Source organism: Misgurnus anguillicaudatus, chromosome 18, assembly GCF_027580225.2.
Source record: "Misgurnus anguillicaudatus chromosome 18, ASM2758022v2, whole genome shotgun sequence".
Classification (NCBI taxonomy): Eukaryota; Metazoa; Chordata; class Actinopteri; order Cypriniformes; family Cobitidae; genus Misgurnus; species Misgurnus anguillicaudatus.
In genome coordinates this window covers 5,507,376-5,523,154 of record NC_073354.2, presented here as the reverse complement: position 1 = coordinate 5,523,154, position 15,779 = coordinate 5,507,376, and the positions used below count along the sequence as shown (strand labels likewise).

Here is a 15,779-nt window from a genome sequence, read left to right as displayed (position 1 = left end):
TCATTTCTCCTGGCCTGTGCCCTGTAGTACATATGGGTTCAGACAGCTCACCTCTCCTGCGGTGATGAGCAACATCTGTATCACGTAACGTAAGTGTGGATGGATATTAACATAACTTATAAGCATTAAAAAGACATAAAGTATCAATACTATCTTTGCTATTGCATGATATATGATAATCTGTACAATCTTGTGATCTGAGCACAGTATTACATCTCGCCAGATCACTGATCTTACCCACACATCTGTCCTTTTCTCCTCACATAACACTTCAATTTGTCTCCTCTGACCGTTCTGTTTAATCCTGACCAGTCCCTGCACTCTTGGCTGCATAGCAAACTCATAATTGTATGGCTGTAGTTCGCCATACGAGTATGAATAAACATTTACTCGTTCCTCAGCGTCCGAAGAACTGTCATTGCGATCCAGCGTGCGCCTCTCGTGATGTCACTTCCGGTTTGGCGGTTTTTAGAGGCGGGTCTAAAATTTTCTCACAAAAATGACCCCAGAAGCCTAATTAGTGCATTTTGAAAAATATATATTTTTTAATCTATTTCCTACAGTATTTTTCTGTACTTTGAGTGAATGGGTGGTTTAACTTTCAAGTTGCTCTTTAAACTTATTATTATTAGTGGTGCTTGCATTTATGCAAGGCATCACTATTACTATTCGTCATACTTATTATTTATAATTATTATTCTTCTTTTTCTGGACACTTTTTCGGCGCGTAACTCGTCCCGCACGGTTTAACGTAGTCCCACAAAAGAGGGCTCAAATCGACCGGATTATTGAGGAGAGGTGTGCTATGACTTTTATAAGGGATCGGGTGCAGGATTTCTGAAAGGGGGGCGAAAAACCACCCAAAAAATCCCATTGACTTAACATTGCGCCCAACTTTGGCGGGTCATAGCTCCGCTCGAGGATTTTGTAGAAACATGTGGGTTACAACATTTGAAGAGGGTGGTAGGCTCTGTAAGAACATAGATCACAATGGGGTGTAAGTTGTACCCCTGGGGTGTAAGAGGCACCCGAAAATTCCCATTGACTTATAATGGGGCAGGAAACATGCCCATATAAGGGAATAAAACCGTTCCAGATGGGATATCTTTGCTTTACAGTGTCGTAGAGATAAGTGGGTGGGCTCATTTTACTCGGGCATCCAATCAGTCTCTCAGGATCATCCAAGAGCTATTAAGCCACGCCCCTAGCAACAATTTTGGGCACCCTAGCAACATCTCCCATAGACTGCCATTATAAAATGCCCAGATGGATATCTTTGCAGCACAGTGTCATAGAGACATGGGGGTGGGCTCATTTTACTCAGACATCCAATCAGTCTCTCAGGATAGTATCAGAGCTATTAAGCCACGCCCCTAGCAACCACTTTTGAGCACCCTAGCAACATAAAATTCAAACAGTTATATCTCGGCATCAGAACATCGTAGAGACACGGGGGTTGGACCGTTTTTCTTGTGACTCAGAGTGTAATCAGTGGCCACATCATTGGTCACTACCAAGCCACGCCCCTACCAACCAAAATGAGCACCCTAGCAACATAATAAACAAAGCCTTATATCTCCGCATCAGAACATCGTAGAGACACGGGGGTTGGACCGTTTTACTTGTGACTCAGAGTGTAATCAGTGGCCACATCATTGATCACTCCCAAGCCACGCCCCTAGCAACCAAAATGAGCACCCTAGCAACATAGTAAACAAAGCCTTATATCTCCGCATCAGAACATCGTAGAGACACGGGGGTTGGACCGTTTTACTTGTGATTCGGAGTGTAATCAGTGGCCACATCATTGGTCACTTCTAAGCCCCGCCCCTAGCAACCAAAATGAGCACCCTAGCAACAGAATAAACAAAGCCTTATATCTCAGCATCAGAACATCGTAGAGACACGGGTGTTGGACTGTTTTACTTGTGACTCGGAGTGTAATCAGTGGCCACATCATTGGTCACTCCCAAGCCACGCCCCTAGCAACCAAAATGAGCACCCTAGCAACATAATAAACAAAGCCTTATATCTCCGCATCAGAACATCGTAGAGACACGGGGGTTGGACCGTTTTACTTGTGACTCGGAGTGTAATCAGTGGCCACATCATTGGTCACTTCTAAGCCCCGCCCCTAGCAACCAAAATGAGCACCCTAGCAACAGAATAAACAAAGTCTTATATCTCAGCATCAGAACATCGTAGAGACACGGGGGTTGGACCGTTTTACTTGTGACTCGGAGTGTAATCAGTGGCCACATCATTGGTCACTCCCAAGCCACGCCCCTAGCAACCAAATATGAGCACCCTAGCAACATAAAATTCAAACAGTAATATCTCGACATCAGAACATCGTAGAGACACGGGGGTTGGACTGTTTGACTTGTGACTTGGAGTGTAATCACCAGTGGATGCCAATTTTTTCCCTAGCAACCAAATACAGTACCCTAGCAACAGAGTAAACAAAGCCTTATATCTCCGCATCAGAACATCGTAGAGACACGGGGGTTGGACCGTTTGACTCGTGACTCGGAGGGTAATCACTAGTGGATGCCATTTGTTCCCTAGCAACCAAATACAGGACCCTAGCAACAGAGTAAACAAAGCCTTATATCTCCGCATCAGAACATCATAGAGACACGGGGGTTGGACCGTTTGACTTGTGACTTGGCGTGTAACAATTGGGTACACCATTGGCCACTCCCAAGCCACGCCCCTAGCAACCACTTTTGATTACCCTAGCAACATAAAATTCAAACAGTTATATCTCGGCATCAGAACATTGTAGAGACACGGGGGTTGGACCATTTTACTTGTGACTAGGCGTGTAACAATTGGGCACACAATTGGCCACTCCCAAGCCACGCCCCTAGCAACCGAATTTGAGCACCCTAGCAACATAATAAACAAAGCCTTATATCTCCGCATCAGAACATCGTAGAGACACGGGGGTTGGACCGTTTGACTCGTGACTCGGAGGGTAATCACTAGTGGATGACATTTTTTCCCTAGCAACCAAATACAGTACCCTAGCAACAGAGTAAACAAAGCCTTATATCTCCGCATCAGAACATCGTAGAGACACGGGGGTTGGACCGTTTTACTTTTGGCTTGGAGTATAATCATATATGGTCCCCAGAATTTTGCCACGGCAAGCACCACTCACATTTTCTTCAGGAAATGTACCTATCTAGTTATTATTATTATTCTTTTTCTTCTTCTGAGATAAAATTTTCTGCGGCTAACTCGTCCGACAGCTTTCAAGCTACATCAACGAAATTTTCCACGGACATTCTAACTGGCCTAAAGAAGTGTGCTATATCTTTTTGACGGGATCCGACTGACAGAATTCCTAAAACGGGACATAAAACTTCCGAAAAGTCCCATTTACTTAACATTGCGACAAACTTTGACGGGTCATAGCTGCAAGCGAGAAATTTGTAGAAACTTGTGGGTTACCACATTTGAAGAGGCTGGCAGGCACTGTGAGAACATACCTCACATTGGGGTGTAAGTTTCACCCCTGGGGGGTAAGAGGCCCCCAAAATTCCCCATTGACTTATAACGGGGCAGGAAACATGCCCATATAAGGGAATAAAAACGTTCCAGATGGAATATCTTTGCTTTACAGTATCATAGAGACATGGGGGTGGGCTCATTTTACTCAGGCATCCAATCAGTCTCTAAGGATTCTTATTGAGGTATTAAGCCACACCCCTAGCAACCAAATATGAGCACCCTAGCAACATAATAAACAAAGCCTTATATCTCTGGATCCGAACATCATAGAGACATGGGGGTTGGGTGTTTTGGTCATGTTAGCTTTATGCTAGCTTCATGCTAAGTCATACTAGCTTCATGCTAGTTTCATGCTAGCTTTATGCTAATTTCATAATAAATCTTGCTAACTTCATTGGTATTCATGTAAGCATCATGCTAGCTTCATGCTAATTCATGTTAGATTTATGCTAGCTTCATGCTAATTCATGTTAGCATCATGTTAGCTTCATGCTAATTCATGTTAGCATCATGCTAGCTTCATGCTAATTCATGTTAGCATCGTGCTAGCTTCATGCTAATTCATGTTAACATCGTGCTAGCTTCATGCTACTTCATGTAAGCATCGTGCTAGCTTCATGCTAATACATGTTAGCATCGTGCTAGCTTCATGCTAATTCATGTTAGCATCATGCTAGCTTCATGCTAATTCATGTTAGCATCATGCTAGCTTCATGCTAATTCATGTTAGCATCATGCTAGCTTCATGCTAATTCATGTTAGCATCATGCTAGCTTCATGCTAATTCATATTAGCATCATGCTAGATTCATGCTAATTCATGTTAGCATCATGCTAGCTTCATGCTAATTCATGTTAGCATCATGCTAGCTTCATGCTAATTTATGTTAGCATCATGTTAGCTTCATGCTAACTTCATGCTAATTCATGTTAGCATCATGCTAGCTTCATGCTAATTCATGTTAGCATCGTGCTAGCTTCATGCTAATTCATGTTAGCATCGTGCTAGCTTCATGCTAATACATGTTAGCATCGTGCTAGCTTCATGCTAATTCATGTAAACATCGTGCTAGCTTCATGCTAATTCATGTTAGCTTCATGCTAATTCATGTTAGCATCATGCTAGCTTCATGCTAATTCATGTTAACATCATGCTAGCTTCATGCTAATTCATGTTAGCATCATGCTAGCTCCATGCTAATTCATGTTAGCATCATGCTAGCTTCATGCTAATTCATGTTAGCATCATGCTAGCTTCATGCTAATTCATGTTAGCTTCATGCTAGCTTCATGCTAATTCATGTTAACATCATGTTAGCATCATGCTATTTCATGTTAGCATCATGCTAGCTTCATGCTATTTCATGTTAGCATCATGTTAGCTTCATGCTAATCATGCTAACTTGATGTTAGCTTAATGCTAATCATGTTAGCTTCATGCTAGCTTCATGCTAATTCATGTTAGCATCATGCTAGCTTCATGCTATTTCATGTTAGCATCATGCTAGCTTCATGCTAATCATGCTAACTTGATGCTAGCTTCATGCTAATCATGTTAGCTTCATGCTAGCTTCAGGCTCATCATGCTAGCTTCATGTTAAATCAGACTAGCTTCATACTTAAACATACTAACAGCCAGATAGTCTACTAAACTAAACTTCTGTCAAACCGTTTTAAACGTTCAGGCCAGGCTTTGTCAAGCCAACATAAAGTTTGTCAACAAACTTTTCTATCTAGTTATTATTATTATTCCGCTTTCTTCTGAGACTAAATTTTAAACACTAACTCGTCCTAGAGCTTTCAAGCTACATGCACCAAATTTTCCACGGACCTTCAGACTGGTCTGACTTAGTGTGCTATATCTTTTCTAACTGATGGGACCTTCCGAATTCCTAAACGGGGGGCTCGAACACCCCAAAATTTCCATTGACTTAACATTGAGACAAACTTTGACGCGTCATAGCTGCGAGTGAGAAACTTGTAGAAACTTGTGGCTTACCACATTTAAGGTGGCTGACAGGCTCTGTAAGAACATACATCACAATGGGGTGTAAGCTGTACCCCTGGGGTGTAAGAGGCCCCCAAAATTTCCCATTGACTTATAATGGGGCAGGAAGCATGCCCATATAAGGGAATAAACGCGTCCCAGATGGAATATCTTTACTTTAGAGTGTCGTAGAGACATGGGGGTGGGCTCATTTTACTCAGTCATCCAATCAGTCTCTTAGGATCGCCCCAAAGCTATTTAGCCACGCCCCTAGCAACAATTTTGGGTACCCTAGCAACATCTCCCATAGACTACCATTATAAAAAGCCCAGATGGATATCTTTACACCAGAGTGTCATAGAGACATAGGGGTGGGCTCATTTTACTCAGGCATCCAATCAGTCTTAATAGGATTCTTATTGAGGCATTAAGCCACGCCCCTAGCAACCAAATTTGAGCACCCTAGCAACATAATAAACAAAGCCTTATATCTCTTGGTCTGAACATCATAGAGACATGGGGGTTGGGTCTTTGGGTCATGCTAGGTTCATGCTAGCTCCATGCTAAGTCATACTAGCTTCATGCTAGTTTCATGCTAGCTTTATGCTAATTTCATAATAAATCTTGCTAACTTCATGCTAAATCATGCTAACTTCATGTTAAATCTTGTTAGCTGCACGCTAAATAGTGCTAGCGTCATGCTAATCATGTTAGCATCATGCTAATCATGCTAGCTTCACGTTAAATCATGCTAGCTTCATGCTAATCATGCTAACCTCATGCTTACTTCATGCTAATCATGCTAGCCTCATGCTACCTTCATGCTAATCATGCTAACATCATGCTAGCTTCATGCTAATCATGCTAGAATCATGCTAGCTTCATGCTAATCATGCTAGAATCATGCTAGTTTCATGCTAACATCATGATAGCTTCATGCTAATCATGCTAGCATCATGCTAGCTTCATGCTAATCATGCTAGCATCATGTTAGCTTCATGCTAATCATGCTAGCATCATGCTAGCTTCATGCTAATCATGCTAGCATCATGCTAGCTTCATGTTAATCATGCTAGCATTATGCTAGCTTCATGCTAATCATGCTAGCATCATGCTAGCTTCATGCTAATCATGCTAGCTTCATGCTAATCATGCTAGCATCATGCTAGCATCATGCTAGCTTCATGCTAATCATGCTAGCATCATGCTAGCTTCATGCTAATCATGCTAGCATCATGCTAGCTTTATGCTAATCATGCTAGCATCATGCTAGCTTCATGCTAATCATGCTAACATCATGCTAATCATGCTAGCATCATGCTAGCTTCATGCTAATCATGCTAGCATCATGTTAGCTTCATGCTAATCGTGCTAACATCATGCTAGCTTCATGCTAATCGTGCTAGCATCATGCTAGCTTCATGCTAATCATGCTAGCTTCATGCTAATCATGTTAGCATCATGCTAACTTCATGCTAATCATGTTAGCATCATGCTAACTTCATGCTAATCATGCTAGCATCATGCTAGCTTCATGCTAATCATGCTAGCATCATGCTAGCTTCATGCTAATCATGCTAGCATCATGCTAGCTTCATGCTAATCATGCTAGCATCATGCTAGCTTCATGCTAATCATGCTAACATCATGTTAGCTTAATGCTAATCATGCTAGCATCATGCTAGCTTCATGTTAATCATGCTAGCATTATGCTAGCTTCATGCTAATCATGCTAGCATCATGCTAGCTTCATGCTAATCATGCTAGCTTCATGCTAATCATGCTAGCATCATGCTAGCATCATGCTAGCTTCATGCTAATCATGCTAGCATCATGCTAGCTTCATGCTAATCATGCTAGCATCATGCTAGCTTTATGCTAATCATGCTAGCATCATGCTAGCTTCATGCTAATCATGCTAACATGCTAATCGCTTCATGCTAATCGTGCTAACATCATGCTAGCTTCATGCTAATCGTGCTAGCATCATGCTAGCTTCATGCTAATCATGCTAGCTTCATGCTAATCATGTTAGCATCATGCTAACTTCATGCTAATCATGTTAGCATCATGCTAACTTCATGCTAATCATGCTAGCATCATGCTAGCTTCATGCTAATCATGCTAGCATCATGCTAGCTTCATGCTAATCATGCTAGCATCATGCTAGCTTCATGCTAATCATGCTAGCATCATGCTAGCTTCATGCTAATCATGCTAACATCATGTTAGCTTAATGCTAATCATGCTAGCATCATGCTAGCTTCATGTTAATCATGCTAGCATTATGCTAGCTTCATGCTAATCATGCTAGCATCATGCTAGCTTCATGCTAATCATGCTAGCTTCATGCTAATCATGCTAGCATCATGCTAGCATCATGCTAGCTTCATGCTAATCATGCTAGCATCATGCTAGCTTCATGCTAATCATGCTAGCATCATGCTAGCTTTATGCTAATCATGCTAGCATCATGCTAGCTTCATGCTAATCATGCTAACATCATGCTAATCATGCTAGCATCATGCTAGCTTCATGCTAATCATGCTAGCATCATGTTAGCTTCATGCTAATCGTGCTAACATCATGCTAGCTTCATGCTAATCGTGCTAGCATCATGCTAGCTTCATGCTAATCATGCTAGCTTCATGCTAATCATGTTAGCATCATGCTAACTTCATGCTAATCATGTTAGCATCATGCTAACTTCATGCTAATCATGCTAGCATCATGCTAGCTTCATGCTAATCATGCTAGCATCATGCTAGCTTCATGCTAATCATGCTAGCATCATGCTAGCTTCATGCTAATCATGCTAGCATCATGCTAGCTTCATGCTAATCATGCTAACATCATGTTAGCTTAATGCTAATCATGCTAGCATCATGCTAGCTTCATGCTAACATCATGCTAATCATGCTAGCATCATGCTAGCTTCATGCTAATCATGCTAGCATCATGCTAGCTTCATGCTAATCATGCTAGCATCATGCTAGCTTCATGCTAATCATGCTAGCATCATGCTAGCTTCATGCTAATCATGCTAGCATCATGCTAGCTTCATGCTAATCATGCTAGCATCATGCTAGCTTCATGCTAATCATGCTAGCATCATGCTAGCTTCATGCTAATCATGCTAGCATCATGCTAGCTTCATGCTAATCATGCTAGCATCATGTTAGCTTAATGCTAATCATGCTAGCATCATGCTAGCTTCATGCTAACATCATGCTAGCTTCATGCTAATCATGCTAGCATCATGCTAGCTTCATGCTAATCATGCTAACATCATGCTAGCTTCATGCTAATCATGCTAGCTTCATGCTAATCATGCTATCATCATGCTAGCTTCATGCTAGCATCATGCTAGCTTCATGCTAATCATGCTAGCATCATGCTAGCTTCATGTTAATCATGCTAGCATCATGTTAGCTTCATGCTAATCATGCTAACATCAGGCTAACTTCATGCTAATCATGCTACCTTCATACTTAAACATTCTAACAGCCAGATAGCCTACTAAACTAAACTTCTGTCAAACCGTTTTAAACGTTCAAGCTACGCTTTTTCAAGCCAACATAAAGTTTGTCTTCAAACTTTAATATCTAGTTATTATGTTGGCTTTGAAAAAGCCAATATATTGTTATTGCTATTAAACTTATTATTATGTTGGCTTTGAAAAAGCCAATATATTGTTATTGCTATTAAACTTATTATTATTATTATTATTCTTTTTCTCCCCCCAAAATTTCTGACACTAACTCGTCCTAGGGCTTTCAAGCTACATGCACCAAATTTTCCACAGACCTTCAGACTGGTCTGACTTAGTGTGCTATATCTTTTCTAACTGATGGGACCTTCCGAATTCCTAAACGGGGGTCTCGAACACCCCAAAATTTCCATTGACTTAACATTGAGACAAACTTTGACGCGTCATAGCTGCGAGTGAGAAACTTGTAGAAACTTGTGGCTTACCACATTTAAGGTGGCTGACAGGCTCTGTAAGAACATACATCACAATGGGGTGTAAGCTGTACCCCTGGGGTGTAAGAGGCCCCCAAAATTTCCCATTGACTTATAATGGGGCAGGAAGCATGCCCATATAAGGGAATAAACGCGTCCCAGATGGAATATCTTTACTTTAGAGTGTCGTAGAGACATGGGGGTGGGCTCATTTTACTCAGTCATCCAATCAGTCTCTTAGGATCGCCCCAAAGCTATTTAGCCACGCCCCTAGCAACAATTTTGGGTACCCTAGCAACATCTCCCATAGACTACCATTATAAAAAGCCCAGATGGATATCTTTACACCAGAGTGTCATAGAGACATAGGGGTGGGCTCATTTTACTCAGGCATCCAATCAGTCTTAATAGGATTCTTATTGAGGCATTAAGCCACGCCCCTAGCAACCAAATTTGAGCACCCTAGCAACATAATAAACAAAGCCTTATATCTCTTGGTCTGAACATCATAGAGACATGGGGGTTGGGTCTTTGGGTCATGCTAGGTTCATGCTAGCTCCATGCTAAGTCATACTAGCTTCATGCTAGTTTCATGCTAGCTTTATGCTAATTTCATAATAAATCTTGCTAACTTCATGCTAAATCATGCTAACTTCATGTTAAATCTTGTTAGCTGCACGCTAAATAGTGCTAGCGTCATGCTAATCATGTTAGCATCATGCTAATCATGCTAGCTTCACGTTAAATCATGCTAGCTTCATGCTAATCATGCTAGCCTCATGCTACCTTCATGCTAATCATGCTAACATCATGCTAGCTTCATGCTAATCATGCTAGAATCATGCTAGCTTCATGCTAATCATGCTAGAATCATGCTAGCTTCATGCTAATCATGCTAGAATCATGCTAGTTTCATGCTAACATCATGATAGCTTCATGCTAATCATATTAACATCATGCTAGCTTCATGCTAATCATGCTAGCATCATGCTAGCTTCATGCTAATCATGCTAGCATCATGCTAGCTTCATGCTAATCATGCTAGCATCATGCTAGCTTCATGCTAATCATGCTAGCATCATGCTAGCTTCATGCTAATCATGCTAGCATCATGCTAATCATGCTAGCATCATGCTAGCTTCATGCTAATCATGCTAGCATCATGCTAGCTTCATGCTAATCATGCTAGCATCATGCTAGCTTTATGCTAATCATGCTAGCATCATGCTAGCTTCATGCTAATCATGCTAGCATCATGCTAGCTTCATGCTAATCATGCTAGCATCATGCTAGCTTCATGCTAATCATGCTAGCATCATGCTAGCTTTATGCTAATCATGCTAGCATCATGCTAGCTTCATGCTAATCATGCTAGCATCATGCTAATCATGCTAGCATCATGCTAGCTTCATGCTAATCATGCTAGCATCATGTTAGCTTCATGCTAATCATGCTAACATCATGCTAGCTTCATGCTAATCATGCTAGCATCATGCTAGCTTCATGCTAATCATGTTAGCTTCATGCTAATCATGTTAACATCATGCTAGCTTCATGCTAATCATGCTAGCATCATGCTAGCTTCATGCTAATCATGCTAGCATCATGCTAGCTTCATGCTAATCATGCTAGCATCATGTTAGCTTCATGCTAATCATGCTAGCATCATGCTAGCTTCATGCTAATCATGCTAACATCATGTTAGCTTAATGCTAATCATGCTAGCATCATGCTAGCTTCATGCTAATCATGCTATCATCATGCTAGCTTCATGCTAATCATGCTAGCATCATGCTAGCTTCATGTTAATCATGCTAGCATCATGTTAGCTTCATGCTAATCATGCTAACATCAGGCTAACTTCATGCTAATCATGCTACCTTCATACTTAAACATTCTAACAGCCAGATAGCCTACTAAACTAAACTTCTGTCAAACCGTTTTAAACGTTCAAGCTACGCTTTTTCAAGCCAACATAAAGTTTGTCTTCAAACTTTAATATCTAGTTAGTGGTGCTTGCATTTATGCAAGGCATCACTATTACTATTCCTCATACTTATTTTTCTTATTATTCTTTTTCTGGACACTTTTTCGGCGCGTAACTCGTCCCGCACGGTTTGCCGTAATCCCATGAAAGAGGGCTCAAATCGACCGGATTATTGAGGAGAGGGGTGCTATGACTTTTATAAGCAATCGGGTGCAGGATTTTTGAAAGGGGGGCGAAAAACCACCCGAAAAATCCCATTGACTTAACATTGGGCCTAACTTTGACGGGTCATAGCTCCGCTCGAGGATTTTGTAGAAACTTGTGGGTTATAACATTTGAAGAGGGTGGTAGACTCTGTAAGAACATACATCACATTGGGGTGTAAGCTGTACCCCTGGGGTGTAAGAGGCACCCGAAAGTGCCCCATTGACTTATAATGGGGCAGGAAACATGCCCATATAAGGACATAAAAAAGTTCCAGATGGGATATCTTCGCTTTACAATGTCGTAGAGACAAGGGGGTGGGCTCATTTTGTTCAGACATCCAATCAGTCTATCAGGATAGTATCAGAGCAATTAAGCCACGCCCCTAGCAACCACTTTTAAGCACCCTAGCAACATAAAATTCAAACAGTTATATCTCGGCATCAGAACATCGTAGAGACACGGAGGTTGGACCGTTTTACTTGTGACTCAGAGTGTAATCAGTGGCCACATCATTGGCCACTCCCAAGCCACGCCCCTAGCAACCAAAATGAGCACCCTAGCAACATAATAAACACAGCCTTATATCTCCGCATCAGAACATCGTAGAGACACGGGGGTTGGACCGTTTTACTTGTGAACCAGAGTGTAATCAGTGGCCACATCTTTGGCCACTCCCAAGCCACGCCCCTAGCAACCAAAATGAGCACCCTAGCAACATAATAAACACAGCCTTATATCTCCGCATCAGAACATCGTAGAGACACAGGGGTTGGACCGTTTTACATGTGACTCGGAGTGTAATCAGTGGCCACATCATTGGTCACTCCCAAGCCACGCCCCTAGCAACCAAATACAGTACCCTAGCAACAGAGTAAACAAAGCCTTATATCTCCGCATCAGAACATCGTAGAGACACGGGGTTTGGACCGTTTGACTTGTGACTCGGAGGGTAATCACTATGGGATGCCATTTTTCCCCCTAGCAACCAAATACAGTACCCTAGCAACAGAGTAAACAAAGCCTTATATCTCCGCATCAGAACATCGTAGAGACACAGGAGTTAGATCGTTTTACTTTTGGCTTGGAGTATAATCATATATGTTCCCCAGAATTTTGCCACGGCAAGCACCACTCACATTTTCTTCAGGAAATGTACCTATCTAGTTATTATTATTATTATTCTTTTTCTCCCCCCAAAATTTCTGACACTAACTCGTCCTAGGGCTTTCAAGCTACATGCACCAAATTTTCCACAGACCTTCAGACTGGTCTGACTTAGTGTGCTATATCTTTTCTAACTGATGGGACCTTCCGAATTCCTAAACGGGGGTCTCGAACACCCCAAAATTTCCATTGACTTAACATTGAGACAAACTTTGACGCGTCATAGCTGCGAGTGAGAAACTTGTAGAAACTTGTGGCTTACCACATTTAAGGTGGCTGACAGGCTCTGTAAGAACATACATCACAATGGGGTGTAAGCTGTACCCCTGGGGTGTAAGAGGCCCCCAAAATTTCCCATTGACTTATAATGGGGCAGGAAGCATGCCCATATAAGGGAATAAACGCGTCCCAGATGGAATATCTTTACTTTAGAGTGTCGTAGAGACATGGGGGTGGGCTCATTTTACTCAGTCATCCAATCAGTCTCTTAGGATCGCCCCAAAGCTATTTAGCCACGCCCCTAGCAACAATTTTGGGTACCCTAGCAACATCTCCCATAGACTACCATTATAAAAAGCCCAGATGGATATCTTTACACCAGAGTGTCATAGAGACATAGGGGTGGGCTCATTTTACTCAGGCATCCAATCAGTCTTAATAGGATTCTTATTGAGGCATTAAGCCACGCCCCTAGCAACCAAATTTGAGCACCCTAGCAACATAATAAACAAAGCCTTATATCTCTTGGTCTGAACATCATAGAGACATGGGGGTTGGGTCTTTGGGTCATGCTAGGTTCATGCTAGCTCCATGCTAAGTCATACTAGCTTCATGCTAGTTTCATGCTAGCTTTATGCTAATTTCATAATAAATCTTGCTAACTTCATGCTAAATCATGCTAACTTCATGTTAAATCTTGTTAGCTGCACGCTAAATAGTGCTAGCGTCATGCTAATCATGTTAGCATCATGCTAATCATGCTAGCTTCACGTTAAATCATGCTAGCTTCATGCTAATCATGCTAACCTCATGCTTACTTCATGCTAATCATGCTAGCCTCATGCTACCTTCATGCTAATCATGCTAACATCATGCTAGCTTCATGCTAATCATGCTAGAATCATGCTAGCTTCATGCTAATCATGCTAGAATCATGCTAGCTTCATGCTAATCATGCTAGAATCATGCTAGTTTCATGCTAACATCATGATAGCTTCATGCTAATCATATTAACATCATGCTAGCTTCATGCTAATCATGCTAGCATCATGCTAGCTTCATGCTAATCATGCTAGCATCATGCTAGCTTCATGCTAATCATGCTAGCATCATGCTAGCTTCATGCTAGCTTCATGCTAATCATGCTAGCATCATGCTAGCTTCATGCTAATCATGCTAGCATCATGCTAGCTTCATGCTAATCATGCTAGCATCATGCTAATCATGCTAGCATCATGCTAGCTTCATGCTAATCATGCTAGCATCATGCTAGCTTCATGCTAATCATGTTAGCATCATGCTAGCTTTATGCTAATCATGCTAGCATCATGCTAGCTTTATGCTAATCATGCTAGCATCATGCTAGCTTCATGCTAATCATGCTAGCATCATGCTAATCATGCTAGCATCATGCTAGCTTCATGCTAATCATGCTAGCATCATGTTAGCTTCATGCTAATCATGCTAACATCATGCTAGCTTCATGCTAATCATGCTAGCTTCATGCTAATCCTGCTAGCTTCATGCTAATCATGTTAACATCATGCTAGCTTCATGCTAATCATGCTAGCATCATGCTAGCTTCATGCTAATCATGCTAGCATCATGCTAGCTTCATGCTAATCATGCTAGCATCATGCTAGCTTCATGCTAACCATGCTAACATCATGTTAGCTTAATGCTAATCATGCTAGCATCATGCTAATCATGCTAGCATCATGCTAGCTTCATGCTAATCATGCTAGCATCATGTTAGCTTCATGCTAATCATGCTAGCATCATGCTAGCTTCATGCTAATCATGCTAACATCATGTTAGCTTAATGCTAATCATGCTAGCATCATGTTAGCTTCATGCTAACATCATGCTAGCTTCATGCTAATCATGCTAGCATCATGCTAGCTTCATGCTAATCATGCTAACATCATGCTAGCTTCATGCTAATCATGCTAGCATCATGCTAGCTTCATGCTAATCATGCTATCATCATGCTAGCTTCATGCTAATCATGCTAGCATCATGCTAGCTTCATGTTAATCATGCTAACATCATGTTAGCTTCATGCTAATCATGCTAACATCAGGCTAACTTCATGCTAATCATGCTACCTTCATACTTAAACATTCTAACAGCCAGATAGCCTACTAAACTAAACTTCTGTCAAACCGTTTTAAACGTTCAAGCTATGCTTTTTCAAGCCAACATAAAGTTTGTCTTCAAACTTTAATATCTAGTTATGTTGGCTTTGAAAAAGCCAACATATTGTTATTGCTATTAAACTTATTAGTGGTGCTTGCATTTATGCAAGGCATCACTATTATTATTCCTCATACTTATTATTAGTGGTGCTTGCATTTATGCAAGGCATCACTATTACTATTCCAAAAATTATTAGTGGTGCTTGCATTTATGCAAGGCATCACTATTACTATTGCTCATACTTATTATTATATCTTATTCTTATGTCTGCACACTTTTTCGGCGCGTAACTCGTCCCGCACGCTTTGCCGTAGTCCCATGAAAGCGGGCTCAAATCGACCGGTTTATTGAGGAGAGGTGTGCTATGACTTTTATAAGCGATTGGGTGCAGGATTTCCGATAGGGGGGCGAAAAACCACCCGAAAAATCCCATTGACTTAACATTGCGCCCAACTTTGACGAGTCATAGCTCCGTTCGAGGATTTTGTAGAAAAATGTGGGTTACAACATTTGAAGAGGGTGGTAGGCTCTGTAA

The 15,779-nt window shown here is 41.4% G+C and overlaps 1 protein-coding gene across 1 annotated transcript in view; it reads right to left on the bottom strand.

Annotated features, from left to right (window-relative positions):
* Positions 1–15,779, bottom strand: part of sprtn (SprT-like N-terminal domain) — a 45,226-nt gene that overhangs the window by 10,238 nt on the left and 19,209 nt on the right. The gene's annotated exons all lie outside the window — the stretch shown is intronic.